Source organism: Hemitrygon akajei, chromosome 1 (genome assembly GCF_048418815.1).
Source record: "Hemitrygon akajei chromosome 1, sHemAka1.3, whole genome shotgun sequence".
NCBI lineage: Eukaryota > Metazoa > Chordata > Chondrichthyes > Myliobatiformes > Dasyatidae > Hemitrygon > Hemitrygon akajei.
Window position 1 is genome coordinate 1,843,808 of NC_133124.1, and position 21,446 is coordinate 1,865,253.

Genomic DNA, 21,446 nt, shown 5'->3' on the forward strand with positions numbered 1-21,446 from the left:
GAGCATCCTAACAAACTGCATCAGTGCATGATATGGAAACTGCACTGTAGCAGACAGGAAGGCTTTACAACAGGTAATCAAAACTGTCTAATGCATTACTGGCAGCAGCCTGTCCTGACTAATCAATAACCTACTAGCTTCCTCATCTCTGTTCTCAATGGGCATCTCTAATGCTTGAGTTGTGAAGGATAGAGCTGTCAGTCTTAACATATACAAAAAACCTTAGTACCTTAGTACATGATTTATCTTCATGATTAGTTATGTTTGGACTAAAGAAACCCTCAATTTATTTTGGTGATGAGGTTTCACTGAATGGGAACAGAGGGCGGAGCCTCAGAATAGAGAGAGATCTATTTTGAACAGAGAAGGGGAGGAATTTCTTCAGCCAGAGGGTGGTGAATCTGTGGAATTAGTTGCCACAGGTGGCTGTGGAGGCCAAGTCATTGAGTATATTTAAAGCAGAGGTTGATAGGTTCTTGGTTAGTCAGGGTGACAAAGGTTACACAGGGGGAAGGTAGGAGAATGGGGATGAGAGGGATAACAAACCAGCCATGATGGAATGGCAGAGCAGACTGGATGGACCTAATGAGCTAATTCTTTTCTTATGGTTTTATGACATTAATTACATTTTACTAGCTGTTCTCTGAGTAAGGAAGAATCAGCAGGCTCTTAAACCAGAGGAGATAACTTCACTAGATCCATCACTGAACAGTTTCCACAACCCATACACTCACTTTCAAGGGCTCTTTCAACTCATGTTCTCTATATTTCTCATTACACACCAAGTTATGGACACACGGAGCAAGCTACGTAGTTATGTAGTTGAGAGCAGTACCTTAGGGACTTACAAATCTAAATTTGATAGTTATTTCAACACTATTTGAAAAGGAATTTGGCAAGCTTTGTTGGACTGAATGGCCTCTTCTTGTCAACAACTTTCTAATGTTCTAATTTATTGCTTGTTTATAGTTAGTAGTATTTTTTCTTTCTTTCGTTTTATATTTCCACAGTCTGTAGTCTTTTGCATGCTGGTTGTCCACCCTGTTGGTGTAGTTTTTCATTGATTCTATTGTCGTTATTGATTTTATTTAGTTTTCCCACAAGAAAATGAATCTCAGGGTTGTATATGGTGACCTACATGTACTTTGATAATAAATTTCCTTTGAACTTTAAAGTTTCTGCTGGATTCTTGGTGCATTTTTTAGTGACTGTCTTATTCTTAAAACATTTGATTCTGACAAGCAACCAAAAGTAGAAATATCTTCACTTGATATGAGTAACTACAATATAATTCAAATTATAAGGAGTAAAACCAGAAACTCATGGAAATCATCAGTACTTGAGGCAGCACTTGTAGAGAAACAATGTGATTGATTCTGAGTAATCATTACTCGGGTTGTATTCTCGTTTAAGCCTGCACTTCACTGAGGTTCATTAAACCAAGTTCAGTTTTAATTGTCATTCAACAATACATGAACACTCATGAATTCATCCAAATGAAACAGTGTTCCTCTGAGGTCAAGGTGCAAAACACAATACCAACAGTCACACACAGTGCAAGGCATTTGTAAACTACAGTCACACAGGAAAATGTAGTCTAACTCCTAGGGCCATGAATGATGCAGCCATCTGCAGTCAAGTGCCAGGAGGCAGCACCAACTCCAACACCTCTCTCCTGGGTGGCTGCAAACACACCAGCTTGAGGCTTAGTCCTTGCAACAGCCGAGAACATGCAGCTCCCCTGCCACCTGCCCGTGCCGTCTGCCTATAAATCAATGAATCCGACTTGCAGCATTCCATGTTAACAATGTCCAACAAGGTTTAGTGATCACAAGAAAATTGGCTAAGTCACCTTTGTTCAAATAGTACAAAAATAGTATTCATACATGCTGATTTAACCAGGGTTTACTCAAGCTGCAACATTATCATGTGGCTCTTGAACTCAATCCCCCAACTAATGAAAGCCAAAATACTCTTGCATAATTTTTATCAAATCATATCTATAACATATTGGCAATTTTCCTTCCTGAAAGACCCAACCACTAACCACAGCCACCATTTATATTGGTGCTAGAAAGTTTATGAAGCCTGTATAATTTTCTCAATTTCTGCATAAATGACCTAAAATGTTGTCATGTCTTCACATAAGTCCTAAAACTAGATAATGAGAACCCAGTTAAATAAATAACACAAAAACATTATACTTATTTGTTTGTTTATTGAAAAAAATGATCCAATATGACATGTATTTGTTGGGAAAAAGTAGTGAACCTTTGCTTTCAGTAACTGGGGTGACCCCTATCCCCCTTGTTCAGCAATATCTTCAAGCAAATGTTTCTGGTAACTGTTGATCAGTTCTGCACTTTGGCTTTGAGGGATTTTAGGTGATATGACTTTACAAAACTGCTTCAACTCTGGGATGTTGCTGGACCTCTTTGTATGAACTGCTTGCTTCAGGACCTCCACAACATTTCTGTAGGATTGGGTCAGGACTGTGACTTGTCGATTCCAAAACATGAAATTTTCTTTGTTTTAAACCATTTTGTATTTGATTTACTCTTGTCTTTCAAATCGTTGTCTTGTTGCATTATCCAACTTCAGGTGATGGACAGCCACCCTGACATTCTCCTGAAAAGATGTCTTGATAAAATTTTGAATTAATTTCTCCCTCAATGATTGCAAACTGTCCAGGCCCTGAGGCAGAAAGCCGTCACAAATCATGATGTTCCTTCCACCATGCTTCGCAGATGGGTTGAGGGTTTGGTTTTGGTGTGCTGTGCCCCTTTTCCTCTAAATATAGCAATGTGCATTTCTGCCAAGTGTTTTGTTTATAGTGGTTACATGAACAGACACTTTAACGAGTTCTGGAGATTTCTGCAGGTCTTTTGTTATTACCCATGGGTTTTTTCACCTCTTTCAGCATTGCACATTGTGCTCTTGGTATGATCTTTGCAAGATGCCCCCTCCTCGCATTAACTTATTATTATTTAATTATTTATGGTTTTATATTGCTACATTTCTTCACTATTCTTGGTGGTGCGGCTGTAACAAAACCCAATTTCCATCAGGATCAATAAAGTATGTCTGTCTGTCTCTGAGTTTGCTTCATTTACAGACAATTTCTCTTTCTGTGAACTGATGAACACTCAAGTCTTTAGAAATGCATTTGACCCTTTTCGAGCTCATGCATCTCTACAATTCTTCTTCTAAGATCCTCTGAAAGTTGTTCTGATTGGGGCATGGTGCACATAAACAGATCTTTCTTGAGAAAAGCAGGCTCTGAGAGTAACCTGACTTGGTGTGTATTTTTATAGGGCAGGGCACATCTACAATCCACACCTCCAATCTCATTTCTTTGATTGTAACACCTGACTCCAAACAGCTTTTGTGGAAGGCATTACCCCAGAGGCTCACATACTTTTTCCAACAAATACATAGATAATTTTTCTTAATAAATAAATGAACAAGTGTAATGGTTTTTGTGTTATTTATTCAGTAAGATTCTCTTTATCTAATTTTAGGACTTACATGAAGATCTGATAACATTTTAGAACATATTCATGCAGAAATAGAGAAAATTCTACAGGGCTGGCAAACTTTCCAAGCACCACTGTACACTGCACCAGAATATTGGATCTCAGATTGGCCATCTGAGGACCCACCAATAGACAACCCCTTAGGAGAACTTCATACTTGACTTGAGATATCTCACTACTACCCTTAAATGTTATCAAATGAAATTGATGGGATAACTATCCCAATAACTATTTCGCGAGAGATAATTTCCTTTGAAGATGTTTATTTCAATTGAAGTGTAAGAGAAGGAAGGGAAAACATCAGATAGTGGAGAGCACCCCTATGGTCACCCACCTGAACCATAAGTACTCCATTTTGAGTACCGTAGCAGGGGTGGTGAAGGAAACATGGAGGTGGTTTGCCTCCCACGTGCCAGGGTCCTCAACATTTTTCAATGCAGCCATAATATGCTGAAAAGGGAGTGTGAGCAGCCAGAAGTCCTGGTACATATTAGTACCAATGACATAGGTAAAAAACGGAGGCGGTTCAGAGGAAAGAGTACAGGGAGTTAGGAAGGAAGCTGAGAGTCAGGACCTCAAGGGTAGTAATCTTGCAAGAGCAATACCCTGGTTTCCATGGCTGCGTAAGTCTAGGGAAGACAACCTTCAGCCAAACTCGTGAGATTGAGGTGTGCTTGATCCCACCCCAAACCTCGGTTTGTCTCGATGCTGTGTCATTTGCTACCCTGTTACAAATTAATGCTACAAAATAACAGACTGTACACTGCATACGATTAAAGGAATTATATTTATGAATCTTAATTGAAGGCAAAGAGTGGTTGTAGATGAGTCATATTCTGCATGGAGGTTGGTGGCCAGCTGTGTGCCTCAGGGATCTGTTCTGGGACTCCTTCTCTTTGTGATTTTTATAAATGACCTGGATGAGGAAGTGAAGGGATGAGTTAGTAAATTTGCAGATGGCACAAATGTTGGGGGTGTTTTGGATAGTGTGGAGGGCTGTCAAATACTACAGCAGGACATCAATAGGATGCAAAACTGGGCTGAGATGTGGCAGATGGAGTTCAATGCAGATAAGTGTGAAGTGGTTCATTTTGGTAGGTCAAATATGATGACAGAATATAGTATTAATGGTAAGACTCTTGGCAGTGTGGAGGATCAGAGGGATCTTGGGGTACAAGTCCAGTGGACAATCAAAGCTGCTATGCAGGTTGACTCTGTGGTTAAGAAGGCATGCGGTGCATTGGCCTTCATCAACTGTGGGATTGAATTTAAGAGCCGAGAGGTAATGTTACAACTATATAGGACCCTGGTCAGACCCCACTTGGAGTACTATGCTCAATTCTGGTCACCTCACTGCAGGAAGGATGTGGAAACTATAGAAAGGTTGCAGAGGAAATTTACAAGGATGTTTCCTGGATTGGGGAGCATGCGTTATGATAGGTTGAGTGAACTCAGCCTTTTCTCCTTGGAGCAGCAGAGAATGAGAGGTGACCTGATAGAAGTGTATAAGATGATGAGAGGCATTGATCGTGTGGATAGTCAGAGGCTTTTTCCCCAGGGCTGAAATGGCTAGCACAATAGGACATAGTTCTAAGGTGCTTGGAAGTAGGTCCAAAGGAGTTGTCAGGGATAAGTTTTTTACACTTACAGCACAATGCTGTGCCGAACATGTACTTACTTTAGAGATTACCTAGGGTTACACATAGCCCTCTATTTTTCTAAGCTCCATGTACCTATCCAAGACCCTGTCATATCCAGCCACACCACCGTTGTCGGCAGCCCATTCCATGCACTCACCTATGTTTCTATAAATACAAGGAGATAATGCTGAGCCTTTATAAGGCACTAGTCAGGCCGCACTTGAGTATTCGCAGCAGTTTTTGGTCCCATATCTTAGAAAGGATGTGCTGTCATTGGACAGAATCCAGAGGAGGTTCACGAGGATTATTCCTGGAATAAAGGGGTTAACATATGAGGAATGTTTGGCAGCTTTGGGCCTTGTCTTACTGGAATTTAGAAGAATGCAGGGAGCTCGCATTGAAACCTACTGAATGTTGAGAGGACTAGATAGGGTAAATATCGAGAGGATGTTTTCTATGGTGGAGAATCCAGAACTAGAGGGCACAGCCTCAGTTTTGAGGGGTGGCCCTTCAGAACCGAGGTAAGGAGGAATTTCTTTAGTCAGAGAGTAATAAATCTGTGGAATGCTCTGCTTCTGACAGTGGAGGCCAAGTCTGTGGGTATATTTAAGACGGAAGTTGATGGTTTCCTGATCAGTCAGGACATCAAAGGATATAGCGAGAAGGCAGGTGTATGGGGTTGAGTGGGATCTGGGATCAGCCATGATGTAATGGTGGAGCAGACTTGGTGGGCTGAATGGCCTAATTCTGCTCCTATGGTGATGTAGAATACTGCAAGTCTGGTTGACTGGTTCACTGGAGAGTCTAATGGCCAGGGGGTTGTGTTGCATTGGCTGTTCCATGGACCAGGCCTTTGTGCCTATTGCAGTCGTCTGCAGGAGGAGATGCTGGAGGCCATGTGGGAGAGTGCATCGATGTGGCGAGCCGTGCTGTAGTTTGTGTTGGGTTGGAGGCTGGCCCATCCACTGATGCTGCTCTCCAGTGTTTGCTTGACTGAAGACAGGATGAATTGCCTACATTTGCAGCTGCACTTGCATGAGATGAGGAATTGTGTGTGCTTGTTCTTATGGAAATGTGGCTTCACGATAACATCCCGTGTTCTATCAATCTGCAGGCCATGCCTCTCAAATCTCTTTGTGATTGTATGCTTTTCCGCTCTGGTACTGTTTTACACCTTGGCCCAGAAGGTATGTAGTGTTTTTGGCTGCATTCATATGTATTGCTGAATGACTATTAAACTTGAACTTGAACTTGAATCTTTGTTTCCTCCGAGTGAAGGAGAAGGTACAGGGGCCTGAAGACACACACTCAACTTTTCAGAAAAGTCTTCTTCCCATCTGCCATCAGATATCTAAATGCATATTACCTCATTCCTTTCCCCTCTCTTTGGCACTATTCATTTAATTTAATTTTCTTCTTTATATACATTGTACCTATTGTAATTTATAGTTTTTATTGTTATGTACTGCTGCCGCAAAACAGCAAATTGCAGGAAATTACACCTGATTCTCGAAGTAGACGGTCGTATGCAGCAGGCACTAGGACCTGGGGCGCGCCGAGGCGGGAGAGCTTTACGTCAGCTACACTTGAAAGATAACAAGAAGTTGCAACATCCGTCCCGGGACAAATGCAGATTAATTTGGGTGGTTTTTGCAGTGTACAGTCACGGCGTAAAGTAGTGAAACGGCTGAGGGAGCAGAGGTGGACGGCGAACAGTGTGAGTAGAGTAACTTTGTCACCAGAGACTCGCTTGTCACTCACTGTAACCCTGCTGCCTTGTTTACCGTTCATTTAAAATAATGAGAAAAGCCACTTTAGTAACCAAGCCTAATGTATCTATAAATAGGGAAACTTGGAGAACGTTTATTTTCTTCCGCAAACTACATGTCATGCACGCGTTGTTTAATTAACTGTTTCCTGTGATTAGCTATATAAACTCTTATGTATCTACATTTATTGTTTTTTATTGTATTTTTTGTGCTGCATCGGATCCGGAGTAACAATATTTCTTTCTCCTTATACTTTTGTAGTGGAAATGACATTAAACAATCTTGAATCTAGGCGTACTGAACATTGGATAGTTCACTACAGAAACGGGGGTGGTGACTTACTGCAGTACACAAGTATTGATTGACTCTTGGTAAAAGGATGTTGTGACCGTTAATCCTCAGATAGAATGTCATTGCGAGTCTGGCCTGTGGATCTCGATGGCTGCACCGTGTGGTCCTGCACTTCATAAGATCGTTGTATTCATTCTACATAATTAGAATACCTTTCAAATGTCTCAAATTCCTGGCCGCATCTTTAAAGTAACAAAAAGTCAAAATACATTTTTTAGTTTATGCGACGGAGTGCTGACATTTGGCAGAGAATTTTAAACGTTTAGCTGATGTTTTTCCAAAGCACATGTCCTCAGTTTTACGGGCTAATTTCACAGAATTCGTCCTTGCGAAGTTGAAGCGTACGTGTTTTGCTATGAATTCACATTCAAAACAAGCGCTCTATTTAAATGACCTTGTAAACTTGTAAATGATGCTATTTCCTGAAACTATTTGACTTGCATCACCACAAAAGCAACAGATTTGAGTATTTTTGACAAGTTTGGGCATGTTTTGCTGGGTTTGTCAATCCATATGTTGTGGCTCCACAGGGATTGGGAAGTGTACAGTTTGAGAGAGCGAGAGAATTCGTAATATTTCACAGAATTAGTCAGTGTTAAAGATTGTCGTGAGGAGACTGGAGAATGGGATTGAGAGGGACAATAAATCAGCCATGATGGAGCAGAATCGATGGGCTGAAAGGCCCAATTCTTCTCCTATGTCTTGCGGATGGCGACACAGGACCCCTATACGCATCCCATGGATTGGAGGTCATACTCCATTGGTGACATTGATTCCCAGGACCTCTGCCACCAATGGTAATCACCACAGGGCCGATTCATTCTGAATCTGAGCTTGTTAGATTGCTGTTCCCTAAATTAAGGAGCATTTGATAGCCCTGGGCTTGTATTTGCTGGAGTTTAGATGACTGAGGACCAGGGGATCTCATGAATATTGATAGGCCTGGATAGAGTAAATGTGGAGTGGATGTTTCCTGTGGTGGGGGAGTCTAGGATCAAAGGGCACAGACTTAGAATAGAGGGACATCCATTTAGAACAGAGATGAGAAGGAATTTATTTAGCCAGAGAGTGGTGAATCTCTGGAAGCTAAATCATTGGATATATTTAAAGTGGAGGTTGATAAGTTTTTGATTCGTCAGGTCATCAAAGGTTGTGGAGAGAAGAGAGGAGAATGGGGTTGAGAGAGATAATAAATCAGCTGTAATCGAATGACAGAGCAGACTCGATGGGCTGAATGGCCTAATCCTACTCCTGTGTCATGGTTTTATGGTCTCTTTGCATTTCTTTTTCTTAAATAAAGGGGCATGATGCCAAAGCAGACATACCAACTCAACCCTTAGACCATCCCTGATGCTGGTGACTGGTGGAATAGACTCCACTCAGTAACTGGTTTAGTCTGCATCTATCTTCTTCTTGGGTTGAATGGTCCCCTGAAGGACAGATGGAATCTGTCCCAATGGATCAGACTAGAGGGATTTCTTTAAGTCATCTTCTGATTGGCTGCTCTTTATTCCAGGACGTTCTGAATCGACCACACCTGCAACTAGGAATAACATTTTTTAACCAGTGCAGGAAGCTAATTAGAAATTGGATTATATTCACCATATCTCCTAATGCAAGACTGCAAGGAACTACATTATAATTCACATTACTCTGATAATACTTATTGTGATATTTGGATAATATGATATGTTAATAACATACGGGAGGAAAGTACCTTAAAGCAACTACACATTTATCAACCACGCATGACCAAATCTCAGTGATAAAAACAGATGTAAATACTGAGGCTGTTTCCTCTCACCCCGAGACACTAAATCTTGGGAGCCTAGTTTTAGGAAAAAGAACACAAAATTGATGATAGAGGTGTTTCTGAAAGTTGATCCCTGGTTGAAAGTGGAGGGCATTACCTCTGTGAAGTGGTGGAACAGTTTTCAGCTGCCCTGGCCCGAGCCTCAATGTTTCGGCTCCGTCTGTCCTTCCCTCATGATAAAATGGTCTGATTTTGCTCCTATGTCTTATGGTCTAATACTCATCCTCCATTTCTTCAGCCTTTACAAAGCATTTGGAGATTTTTCTGTAACTCCAGTTGATTGTTCCCAAGTAATGCAATCCTTTGGATAATTTTCCATCATCTCGTCTTGTTTCTCGGCCTACACAGTGAGGTGGGCAATGGAAGAAGAGAGGAAGTGGGATCAGGATTAGGCTGTGAAGTCCCAGATGGCAGCTCTGCGTGGAACAGGATCGACACCGATCTTTGTCACAGATCCATATCCCTGTCGAACATCTCTCCTTTGCATCCAGAGAGTAATCCATCATCATCCTCTCCACATCCACTCTCTTTCACCAGTCGATAAGTTTCATTGAGAGCATGTGTAATCTGGTATGGGACCCAGAGGCCAATTGTTTCAGAATAAATGCTGAGTGACTTCTGTATGACAAGTCACTGATGGAGGAATTTGAGAGAGATTGTGTTCTTTGCTTTGAGTCTGTTACCATTTACATGTGAGGCCAGAATAGCCAGTTGACAGTTCTGTCTGTAATCACTGGCATTCATCTAGCCCATTATCAGGAATAAGAGTGGAGAAGTTTATGAAGTTGAAGGACTGGTCCTATTTCCATTCCAGCCCAGATGAAGGGTCTCATCCTGAAACACTGACTGTTTATTCAGACGCTGTCTGACCTGCTGAGTTCCTCCAGCATGTTGTGTGAGTGTTGTCGCTCTGGATTTCCAGCATCTGCAGAACCTCTCACGTTTGCTTTTGCTTGTTGTTGCTTCACAACTGAGCTTCCAGCATGTGTGTACGTACAGTGGCCGGCCTGTAGGGTTGGGAACTGGCCCCAGCTTGCCAGCTCTCTGCTAGGTGTTGCTGTCCAGTGTCAGCTAGCTGAATTGCCTTCAATTGTGGCTGACTCAGAGCAAGATGAGGAACTGCTGCCTGCTTGTTCTTGCAGAATCCAGGACAGCATCTCATGCACCAGTAATCCCAGGCTATGCCACTCAGGAACTTGTGCTAACATTATTTTGTGACTGTATGTACTATATGTGTTGAGTGTAACAATTGGCTGCGTTTTACAATTTGGCCCTTGAGGAATGTCGTTTCGTTTTGGCTGTATACATGTGTACAGTTGATCGACAATTAAACTTCAATTTGAGTTATCTGCATGGACTCTTCAAAGTAATAACCTGCTGTGGAATCCACCTAAAAATACTGAGGCCGTAATCTTCAATTGTATATCATGAAATATTCTGTAGGAGGATTGAAGTTTACTGTACATCCCGTGTCCATTTATGGCTCTTCTGAGATGGCTAGTTAATTGTTGCAGGGAAGTGCAGCGCTCTCTAATGTTGTACGGCTTTTTAAAACTTTATCGGCGAAATATGTTCCTTCTTAAATTTCCCTCTTCATTGCAGGCACGTTAACCAAGTAGAAACAAAGAGATGTTTCCTGTGGCAACCACAGGGTTCGTCTTGTAATAATCGCGTGCGTCTACATTTGAAAATAAACCGTCTGCGGAGACAATAAACTACCCAACTGTTGCGTCTTTCACACGACCCATAGTGCTCAGTACTGAAGCACTGATCTTCTTGGAAGTTCTCTACACCCATCTTAAATTTCCAATCGAATTTTTAAAATTAACTTTTCGGTAAAGGTTAGAACAAAACATGCCCAGTTATTCACGGGGCAGTTATTCAGCATAGCCCGTGCCGGTCTGAAGCACGATTTCATGTTCTTAGAAAAAAATACTGAACACCCCCCTCCCGCCCACCCGAAAGTTGTGGGAACAGCTCCCCCCCCCCCCACACACACCCGCCCGATGGGTGGGGGGAACCGCCCTTCCCCACACCCGCCCGATGGGTGGGGGAAAGCCCCCATCACCAGCCCGGCAGAGGAGCAGCTCCCCCCACCCCACCCCACCCCCGCCCGCCAGCCACACTCAAACGCTGCGGGACAGAAACATTCTTCACCCCCCCCCCAACCCCGAATAGTGCGCGAACTGCTCCCCACTCGCCCCACACAAACGCTGCGGGACAGAAACATTCTTCACCCCCCCGCCCCCCCCCCAACCCCGAATAGTGCGCGAACAGCTCCCCTGCTCCCCACTGCAGAGGAGCAGGGACCGCCCGCCTCCCTGCTCGAATGGTGCGCGAACAGTGACAGTTCCCAGCTTGAACGTGCGTGGGAGCAGCAGCCAGAAAGGACCTCTGCATTGTCCATGATGTGATTTGATGAGACAGGTGGTTACAGTCGTATGTAGTCGGGTGGAAGTGGACTTGTGTGGAATATGTTTCAGTAGTGTGAATGACCCCATTTGAAAGGCAGCTTTATTTGCTCAGATTCTGTGCTGAGCAATGTGTGGTAATTACTACACCAATAGCTGATACTTCTAGACTCAACACCCACTGTTAATTGGTTCCTGCTGCACCAGAATCAGAATCACAATCGGGTCGACAATCACCAGCATGTGAGTGAAATTTGTTAACTTAGCAGCCATGCCTCCTTACTTTTTCAATAAGCCTTTCATGGGGTACCTTATCAAATGCCTTGCTGAAATCCATATACATTACATCTACTGCTCTTCCTTCATCAATGTGTTTAGTCACATCCTCAAAAAATTCAATCAGGCTCGCAAGGCACAATCTGCCCTTGACAAAGACATGCTGACAATTCCTAATCATATTATACCTCTCCAAATGTTCATAAACCCTGCCTCTCAGGATCTTCTCCATCAACTTACCAACCACTGAGGTAAGACTAACTGGTCTATAATTTCCTGGGTTATCTCTACTCCCTTTCTTGAATAAAGGAACAACATCTGCAACCCTCCAATCCTCCAGAACCTCTCCTGCCCCCATTGATAAGGCAAAGATCATTGACAGAGGCTCAGCAATCTAGTTAATTGATCATTATAAATTGCCCCATGATTAGGCAAGGATTTGATTGGGATTGCAGGTTGCATGCTCAAATGGCTGGAAGGGAAGACTCTGAGCTATGTCTGAATAAATTAATATTTTGTAGTTTTGAAATAACATGATATCAGACCTTGCATTACAGTATTTTATCTGAATTCTGTACCAGAGTATTTTTTAATTCAATCTTGGACTATATTCTGAAAAATGTTTCACTTGCACAACAAATTCCTGTTTCCGGTAAGAGTAAAAACTGATGGTACATCATCAGAGGTATTGCACAAAACCGTGCATTAACTGAACTTCAATCACATTACATTAAACTGTGTACACAGACCAATTTCCAATACGAGGTATTGCACTGAACTGTTACATTGATCGATTTCCATCACAGTAGGTATTGCAAACAGATGCAGATAAACTATCTCCTTACTTGAAGGTCAAACCAATTTTCTGTGGAAATGGGGTTGTTATTAATGGGCCCAATAGGGAATTAAAGAGAAAACTCATTTCCCAGTGAATGGTTAGAATGACCAATGATATGTTTATGATGGGTAGCTTGGATTTATTTAAGAGAAAACAGGATTTAAAATGAGACAAGGAAGTGGAATTAATAGTTAATAGGATTATAGGAGAATTAGTAGTAATAGGTCGGGGGATGTAAATACCAGCTTGAATCAGTCAGCCTGTGGCTGTGTTATCAACTCTCTGTAATTACTGAATAAAACCCATTTGTGAACAGTGACATTCAAAACCATACTGGGGTAATGGTTAGTTATTACAGCACCAGCAACCCAGTGCAGTTCCACTGTTGTCCATAAGGAGTTTGTACATTCTCCCTGGGTTTCCTCCAGGTGCTCCATTTTCCTCCCACATTCCAAAGATGTTCAGGTTGGTATGTTAATTGGTCACATGAGTGTACCTGGGCTACAAGGACCATTTACTGTGTTGTATCTGTATTTAAAATTTTTTTAATGTTACTACAGAGAAATAGATAGTACAGCTGGCCATATCCATGTCAACAATTTTGCTTCCCCACACTGCCACCATTTCTTTCTCGGCCTTGGTTATTTAAGTGCCTGTCTAAGTAGAGCAAGTCTTAAATGTAATGTTTGTATCAGACTTCACGTCACCTCTGGCAGTGAAATTTGTGTATAAATACAATTATCTCCTCTTTTGGTTGTCACAGCAACCTGGGATAATTCTTATTAGGCCCCAGGGATTTATTAGTCCTCCTCCACCTAATTTTCCCGCCAGCTAAATACTGGCCTGCTTCAGGTCAGAATCAGAATCAGGTTTTGTATCACTGACATTGTCGTGAAATTTGTTGTTTTGCAGCAGTACATTGGAATGCATAATAAAAAATCTATAAATTACAATCAGAAATATATACTATTGAAAAGATAAGTAAGGAGTGCAAAAAGAGAGCAAAAAATAGTGAGGTAGTGTTCATGGGTTCATTGTCCATTCAGAAATCTGATGGTGGAGGGGATGAAGCTGTTACTGAGCTGTTGAGTGTGTGTCTTCAGGCTCCTGGACCTCCTCCCTGATGGTAGCAATGAGAAGTGGGCATGCCCTGAGTTGTTCTCCACAAGCCTGACCACAGTTTACATACAACTAGCCACCAACTATAATCAAGCGCTTGAGATAGTGAATGACATCATCCTCAAACAAGAAACAGTCCATCCTGACACATTTCAAATCATAGTTGGGGACTTCAACCAGAAAACCCTGCCTATTACCATCAGCATATACTGTAATCTGTAGTACCAGAGGTCCCAACATAAGATAAGGAATGCCTCCTGTTCCACACCCAGGCCATATTTAGATAAATCTGATCACTTGGCTGTCCTTTAGGAAGAGGCTGAGGTGCAAGGCTCCAGAAGTTGGGACAACAGAGAGGTGAATGTAGGAGGCAGAGGAGGGGCTACAGGGTTGCTGCAAGTCGGTGAACTGGGCCATAGGAGGGAGATTGAAAACCTGGCTAGTAGTGTCACAACAACAACATCTTACTCGGCATTTTTTCCTTGGAGTGACGGAGGATGAGAGGAGACCTGATAGAGGTGTATAAGATGATGAGAGGCATTGATCGTGTGGATAGTCAGAGGCTTTTTTCCAGGGCTAAAATGGCTAGCACAAGAGGGCATAGTTTTAAGGTGCTTGGAAGTAGGTATAGAGGAGATGTCAGGGGTAAGTTTTATTATGCAGAAAGTGGTGAGTCCGTGGAATGGGCTACTGGCGACGGTGGTGGAGGCGGATACAATTAGGTATTTTAAGAGATTTCTTCTACCAAATTGCATGACCATACACTTCTTGATGCTGTATTCCATTTGCTATTTCTTTACCATTCTCCCAATATGTCTAAGTCCTTTTGTAGCCTCTTATTTCCTCAAAACTAACTGCCCCTTCCAGGGTATGAGAACTGCCACCTCCCTAAGCTGGTAACTTCACACACCTCATGACCCCTAACACTTGGAACTCCACCAAATTGCTAGTGTTTTCCACAGTGGAGACTTGTGTAAGTCACTTAATGCACCCTTTCACTGGCTAAGCTCTTTCTAGCCTGTGTTTCTGTTAGAAGTGGCACAGCAAGTTTCAAACCACGAAGCCGGTAATGTGAGAAATGATTATTTGTCCTGGATGTTTTTATTGTGATTGCAAGACCCTGTTGGACATTGGTAATGTGAAATACTGCAAACTTGGTGTTGACGGGATCAGAGGCGCAGCCGATGCACTGGAGTTCATACTATGTTGGGGACTAGCCCCTCTCAGTGCTGCTGCCCTGCAGTGTCCACTTGATGAAAAACAAGCCGGATTGCGCTCGCCTGCGGCTGCACGAACATGAGATGCTCGATCTGCTGTGTGTTTCTTCTTGCCAACAACACCCATGCACCATCAATCTACAGAACGTATCACTGAGGGACTTGAGCTACACTATATTTTTTGTGTGACTTACGTTTACTGCTGCCTTATATGTGCCTTGTGCTGTGTAATGGCTATTGGTTCTGTGTTTTGCACCTTGGCTGTTTTGTTTTGCTGCATTTATGTGTATGAATGAATGACAATTTATCTTGAATTTGAGCTTGATGTGGCTGGTTCTGAGTGTCTGTAGTGATTCTGAACTGTATGTTAACTTTTGACAATGGAGCTTGAAGGAATGAAACTGAGCTGAAAATGACATTTCTTTAAAATTTAGTAAATACAAGATGTTGCTTGAATAAAGTAAAAGGGATTAAACTTAAAATGTTACAAGGTGTGTGTGTGTGTGTGTGTGTGTGTGTGTGTGTGTGTGTGTGTGTGTGTGTGTGTGTGTGTGTGTGTGTGTGTGTGTGTGTGTGTGTGTGTGTGTGTGTGTGTGTGTGTGTGTGTGTGGTGCCAGATGTCTGAAAGGAAATCATTCTGCCAGACATGAGTGCAGTTACTTCAGGACAATATGCAGCTGTTCTATAAATAGAAAGTTTGTCGAATACTGGGGAATTTAATGACGTGTTGGAAAAGCATTCAGCACAGGAATATTATTGTTCTAGTTTAGTTCTCTCACTCAAGTATGTCTGTTTGAAGCTTCATGCCAGTTCGCTGAGATAACTGGCTTCATGTCAGTTGCTTGGCAGGATATTTGCTCCTAGTTAATTTTAAAGTGTTTGGAGGGAAGTATGGGAGGGATGTCAGAGGTAGTTTTTTTTTACACAGAGTGGTGCGTGTGTGGAGAGTACTACCTGGGGTGCTGGTAGAGGCAGATATATTAGGGCCACTTAAGACACTTTTAGATAGCCACATGGAGAATAGAAAAATGGAGAGCTATGTGGGAGGAAAGGATTAGGTTGATATTGGGGTAGGCTGAAAGATCATGGGCTGAAGGGACTGTGCTCCATTGTAGTGTTATATGTGTGCCACGGTAGCATAGCGGTTTGCACAACACCATTACAGCTTGGGGCATTCCAGAGTTTGGAGTTCAATTCCAGCACCATCTGTGAGTTTGTTTGTCCTAAATTGTCCTGTGATTATGCTAGGGTTAAAAAGAAGGTTGCTGGCTGGTGTGGCTCAGAGGGCTGGAAGAGCCTGTTCTGTGCTGTATCTCAATAAATAAATATTCCATATTCTAATACATGAATTTTCTGGGTGCTTGTCTATAGGACTGCATAGAATTCGCAACATGAAAACTAGCTCAAGGTGTCACTGCTCCCTAACTCTTTTCACCAAAATATGATTTTCTTCCTCTCTGCTCTCCTCATCTGCTCCTTGAAACAAAATCCAAACTTTGTCCCGTGTGAATGGATGAATCTGCAGGGGCCCTTTCGTGCAGCTTACAGGAAAATGCTAATTTGTGAACAATAATCACAGGAATGAAAGAGCAAGGAAATGAAAATTGTATGAAGCCAAAATCTGATTTTTTTTTGGAAAAAGTTCCAGTAAGGAAGGACATTTTTAAAAGCTTTGGCAGTTTCTACCACCTTTATTGCTACTTTTATGTCAGGAACACCTGGGGGTTGTGAGGGAGGAGGTGTCAATAGTGGTGAATGATTCAAACCCGACTCTCCAACAGTTTGGTGGCATTTATTCTTTGGCCTCTTTAGACCATAAGATCATAATATATAGGAGCAGATCTAGGCCATTTGCCCTATTGAGTCTACCCCAGCATTTCATCATGGCTGATCAATTTTCCCTCTCAGCCCCAATTTCCTGCCTTCCCCACATATCCCTTCATGCCCTGACTAATCAAGTTCTATCAACCTCTGTCTTAAATATACCCAATGACTTGGCCTCCACAGCTACCTCTGGCAACAAATTCTACAGATTCACCGCTTCCTGGCTAAAGAAATTCCTCCTCATCTCGATTCTAAAAGGATTCCCCTCTATTCTGAGATTGTGTCTTCTACATTCTCCTACCACAGGAAGCATCCTCTCCACATCCACTCTATCAAGGCCCTTCGAAGGGTTAAATGAGGTCACCCCTCATTCTTCTGAACGCTGAACCAGAGCCATCAAACACTCTTCATATGACAAGCCTTTCAATCTAGGGGTTGTTTTTGTGATTCTCTTTTGAACACTTGACAATGTCAGCATAATCTTTCTTAGAAGTACCATGAGCTTTTGTTAAGCATCCTCGCCTGTGGTACCTGGTTAAAAGCCATCAGAAAACCCAAGTATACACCATTTCCCCGATTCTCTTCTGTCTATCTTGTTTGTTATTTCTTCTTCCGCCCCCTGATACTCTATTTTTTTGGCATACTGCTAGTTTCTTCCACAGTGAAGATTGAAGTGAAATACTTGTTCAGTTCATCTGCCATTTCCTTCTCTCCCATTACTATCTCTCCAGCATCATTTTCCAGTGGTGCAATAGCCACTCTCTTTTGCACTTTATGTATCTGAAGAAACTTTTGATATCCCCTTTAATATTATTGGCTCGATTACTTTCATATTCCATCTTTTCCTTCTTATTGAATTTTTTAGTTGCCTTCTGCTGGTTTTTAAAAGCTTCCTAATTCTCTGAAATTCCCAGTAATTTTTGCTCCATTCTATGTCCTCTCTTGGGCTTTTATGTTGGCTTTGACTTTCTTGTTAGCCACAGTTATGTTACTACTTCCTCTTTGGGATGTATATATCCTGCGGCTTCTAGAAATTTGCTTCCAGAAATTTTAGCAAATTGCTGCTCTGCTATCATCCATGCCGGTGTTCTTTTCAACTCAGGTCTGGCCAGCTCCTTTCTTTTGCCTCTGTAATTCCATTTACTCCACTGTAATACTGATCCATCTGATTTTAGCTTCTCCATCTCAAATTTCAGGGTGAATTCAATTGTATTATGATCACTCCCTTAAGGGTTCCTTTACCTTAACTCTAATCTGCACAAAACCCAATTGAAAATAGCTGATCTCCTAAGGCACGAGCTGCTCTGAGAAGCCATCTCATAAGCATTCTAGAAATTCTCCCACTAGGGAACTAGCACCAACAAGAATGTCCCAATCTATTGAAATCCTCATGACTATCATAACATTGCTATTTTGGGATACATTTTCTATCTCTCTTTGTCATTTGTAGACCACATCCTTACTACTGTTTGGAGGTTTAAATATAACAGCCATCAGGATTTTTACCCTTGCAGTTCCTCAACTCTACCCACAACAATTCAACACCTTCTGACCCTATGTTACCTTTTTCTGTTGATTTGATGTCCTTGTTTAACAACAAAGCCATGCCTGTCCTTTTGATACAATATATATCCCTAGACATTAAACTCCCAGCTACAATCTTTCGCCACAAATGAGTGAAACATATAAGATTATTAAGGGATTGGACGCGCTAGAGGGCAGGAAACATGTTCCTGATGTTGGGGGAGTCCAGAGCCAGAGACAACAGTTTGAGAATAAGGTGTCGGCCATTTCGAACGGAGTTGAGGAAAAACTTTTTCACCCAGAGACTTGTGGATCTATGGAATGCTCTGCCTCAGAAGGCAGTGGAGGCCAATTCTCTGGATGCTTTCAAGAAAGAGTTAGATAGAGCTCTTAAAGATAGCAGAGTCAAGGGATATGGGGAGAAGGCAAGAACGGAGTACTGATTGTGGATGATCAGCCATGATCACAGTGAATGGCGGTGCTGGCTCAAAGGGCCAAATGGCTTACTCCTGCACCTATTGTCTATTGCCAATTGAATTGAATTAACTTTATTTCTTACATCCTTCACATACATGTGGAGTAAAAATCTTTACATTACGTCTCTGTCTAAATGTGCAAAAATCATAGTAATTTATGATAATTTATAATAAATAGAAAAATGTAGTATAGAAATACACTCAAATTGTGAGTTAATCAGTCTGATGGCCTGGTGGAAGAAGCTGTCCTGGAGCCTGTTGGTCCTGGCTTTTATGCTGCAGTACCGTTTCCCGTATGGTAGCAGCTGGACTGGATTGTGGTTGGGATGACTCAGGTCCCCAATGATCCTTTGGGCCCTTTTTACACACCTGTCCTTGTAAATGTCCTGAATCATGGGAAGTTCACATCTACAGATGCATTGGGCTATCCGCACCACTCTCTGCAGAGTCCTGTGATTAAGGGAGGTACAGTTCCCATACCAGGCAGTGATGCAGCCAGTCAGGATGCTCTCAATTGTGCCCCTGTAGAAAGTTCTTAGGATTTGGGGGCCCATACCAAACTTCTTCAACCGTCTGATGTATGAAGTGCCTTTTTCAGCACACAGCTGGTGCGTACAGACCACGTGAGGTCCTCGGTGATGTGGATGCTGAGGAACTTAAAGCTGTTCATCCTTTCAGCCCCAGATCCATTGATGTCAATAGGGGTTAGCCCGTCTCCATTCCTCCTGTAATCCACAACCAGCTCCTTTGCTTTTGCGACATTGAGGGAGAGGTTGTTTTCTTGACACCAATGTGTCAGAGAGATGACTTCTTCCTGTAGGCCACCTCGTTATTGTTTGAGATAAGGCCAATCAATGTGGTGTCATCAGCAAATTGAATTAGCAGATTAGAACTGCAGGTAGCGACACAGTCATGGGTATACAGGGAGTAAAGGAGGGGACTTAGTACACAGCTCTGAGGGGCTCCTGTGCTGAGAGTCAGATAGGTGGAGGTGAGGGAGCCCACTCTTAACACCTCCTGGCGATCTGACAGGAAGTCCAGGATCCAAGGCAGGGTGTAGGCCAAGGTCGCTGAGCTTCCTGTTGAACCTGGATGGAATTATGGTGTTGAATGCTGAACTGTAGTCCAAGAACAGCATTCTCACATAAGCATCCTTCTTCTCCAGATGTGTAAGGACGGTATGTAGAGCAGTGGCTATTGTGTAGTCTGTCAATCTGTTGAGTTGGTAGGCAAATTGTAGGGAATCTGCAGCTTGGGTGGTAGCAAACTACAGATGTAGTCCTTGATCAGCCTCTCAAAGCATTTGCTTATTATTGTGGTGAGTGAGATAGGGCACCAGTTATTAAGACATGTTACCTTGGTCTTTTTTGGTACAGGGACAAGGTTGGATGTTTTGAAGCAGGAGGGCACTCTGCACTGGGAGAGGGGGAGATTAAAAATGTCTGTAAACACACCTGCCAGTTGTGCTGCACACATCCTGAGTACTTAGCTGGGATGCCGTACGGTCCCGCAGCCTTGCGACTGTCCACTTGTTGGAAACCTTTCCGTACCTCAGCCTCAGAATCCAGGGTTTCTGGTTTGGGAAGAACCTGAACATTTCACATTTCTGTCATGCATTTCCCTGAGAACATCTGCTTCCAATTGATGTTCCCAAGTCTCTGCCTAATAACATCATATTTCCCTCTACCCCAATTAAATATTTTTCCAAATTGTCTGTTCCTATCCCTCTCCATTACTATCGTAAAGGAGATAGAGTTATGGTCGTTACCTCCAAAATGCTCTCCCATTGTGCTATCTAACAGCTGACCAGGTACATTTCCCAATACCAGATCATGTACAGCCTCTAGTTGCTTATCTACATATCACATCAGGAAACCTTACTGAACACACCTAGCAACTCCATCCCATCTACACCCCTTGCTCTAAGGGGATGCTTGTCAATATTCTGTGCCAATCTATTATGCTGTTCAGTTCCATTATCCTGCACCCAGACCATAGTCCTCAATACCCCTCCCATGCATGTACCTGTCCAAATTTCTCTCAAATGTTGAAATTGAACCTGCACCCTGTGAGTGAAGAAGTTCCCTCTTGTGTTCCTCTTCAACATTTCACCTTTCACCCTTAACATTTGACCTCTAATTGCAGCCCCACCTCACCGCAGTGGAAAGCCTTCTTCAAAGGTTCAAAGGTACATTTAATGTCAGAGAAATGTATACAATATACATCCTGAAATGCTTCTTCTTTGCAACCATCCATGAAAACAGAGGAGTGCCCCAAAGAATGAATGACAGTAAAATGTTAGAACCCCAATGTCCCCCCCCCCAGCTCCCCTGCCTCCCATGCCTAAGTGGCAGCGAGCAACAATCTCCTCTCCCCCCACCAGCAAAAAGTATTGGCACCCGCCACCGAGCACTCAAGCGTGTGCAAAGCAACAGCAAAGACACGGACTTGCAGTTACTTCAAAGATTTTGCGTTTCACCCGGCATTCGATATACCACTGGCTCTCTCTCTCTCTCTCTCTCTCTCTGTCCCTAATAAGGGAGAAGATGGTGTCTCCATTTTTCCCAGCAAGCAGGGAAACATAACAAACAATGTGCTGGTTTACGATGTTAAAAGTCTGTTACATTGCTTTTTTCGAGCTCTGTGCCTGAA

The 21,446-nt window shown here is 42.6% G+C and overlaps 1 protein-coding gene across 2 annotated transcripts in view; it reads left to right on the forward strand.

Annotated features, from left to right (window-relative positions):
- Positions 1–6,767: 6,767 nt before the first annotated feature.
- tmem71 (transmembrane protein 71) overlaps positions 6,768–21,446 on the forward strand; it is a 62,942-nt gene continuing 48,263 nt past the window's right edge. For both annotated transcript variants that reach the window (XM_073071440.1, XM_073071531.1), the window contains exon 1: positions 6,768–6,893. The gene's annotated coding sequence lies outside the window, so the exon portion shown is untranslated. The remainder of the gene's footprint in view (positions 6,894–21,446) is intronic.